The sequence below is a fragment of the Harpia harpyja genome, chromosome 17 (assembly GCF_026419915.1).
Source record: "Harpia harpyja isolate bHarHar1 chromosome 17, bHarHar1 primary haplotype, whole genome shotgun sequence".
Lineage (NCBI taxonomy): Eukaryota > Metazoa > Chordata > Aves > Accipitriformes > Accipitridae > Harpia > Harpia harpyja.
The window spans coordinates 30188824-30189821 of record NC_068956.1 but is presented as its reverse complement, the minus strand read 5'-3'; the positions used below and the strand labels follow the sequence as shown (position 1 = coordinate 30189821).

At 46.1% G+C, this 998-nt stretch overlaps 1 long non-coding RNA gene across 1 annotated transcript; it reads left to right on the top strand.

The window, feature by feature from the left end:
- The first annotated feature begins 280 nt into the window (after nt 1-280).
- LOC128153188 (uncharacterized) lies at nt 281-518 on the top strand. The gene is made up of 2 exons (XR_008238880.1): nt 281-399; nt 445-518. It is a non-coding gene; the product is annotated as an uncharacterized LOC128153188 (long non-coding RNA).
- The last annotated feature ends 480 nt before the right edge of the window (nt 519-998 follow it).

Here is a 998-nt window from a genome sequence, read left to right as displayed (position 1 = left end):
CCTAATGAGTTTGAGGGCCCACCTGAAGGAGGGGCAAGGAGCTGATAAAAGGACACAAACTGAAGCCCCATGTGCACGTGCCCACCGGAACTGGACCCCTGGGCTGACTGGACCAACGCTGGACCCAGGACCGGTGAAATCTTCCTCTTTTCTCTCTCTCTCCCTTTTTTTTTTTTTCCATAATCCCCACACCTCATCTCTTTAGACATAAACCGTTGACCCAGTCTGGGACTAGGAGCGGATCCAGCCACCTGGGCTCCTCTTTGAGGAGCAAAAAGCGAGGGGGTCCGCTCTGAACCTCGTGACTCAACAGAAGGGCTCTCCTTATTGTCTTCCCTGAACTGATCCCCAAATAAGCAAGGCCTGTAGTATATGTTTGGTGATGTATGGTCAGCATATGTTACACAGTTCCTGATGTAGTTTCATGCAAATTCTTCTTCTGAGTGTACCAATTCTTGTTGCAAGCATGTCAATTCGTGTTCTGAGTGAATAAAAGTTGAGTTTTGTGAGTTAAAGTATCCCTGGTGGTGTTTCATGTTAATCCTGACCTGGGAATCAGCAAACCTGAGTCATCATCCGGAGAAATTGGGACGTGACAACTTCACCTTTCAAGCGACATAGACATTAACTGCAAGTCAGAGAACAGCTAGGATTTGTGTTTGGAGAAAGATCTTTGCAGCACCGCCGGGGTACAAGTCTCTCAGAGAAAGGGGGCACCATGCACTCACCGCAGAGTTGGGACATGGCAAATGGCTGCCCTTAAACAGAACCCCAAAACTTGGGCAAGGCAGTTTCAGATTTCCCATCTCAATATGTATGGGTAGAGTGTGAGGGGCAGAATATGACTGCCTAAGATGAAAGATCCTTTGGTCCAGTCCCTTTTTTAACTTAAATTTTGGAGTAAAGTGAGTTTATGTCATTTCAGTAAGGGACAGTTTTTCAAATATACAGTCAATAACCTTACATGAAACCAGTGGTTTGTGTCATTCATCACTCCT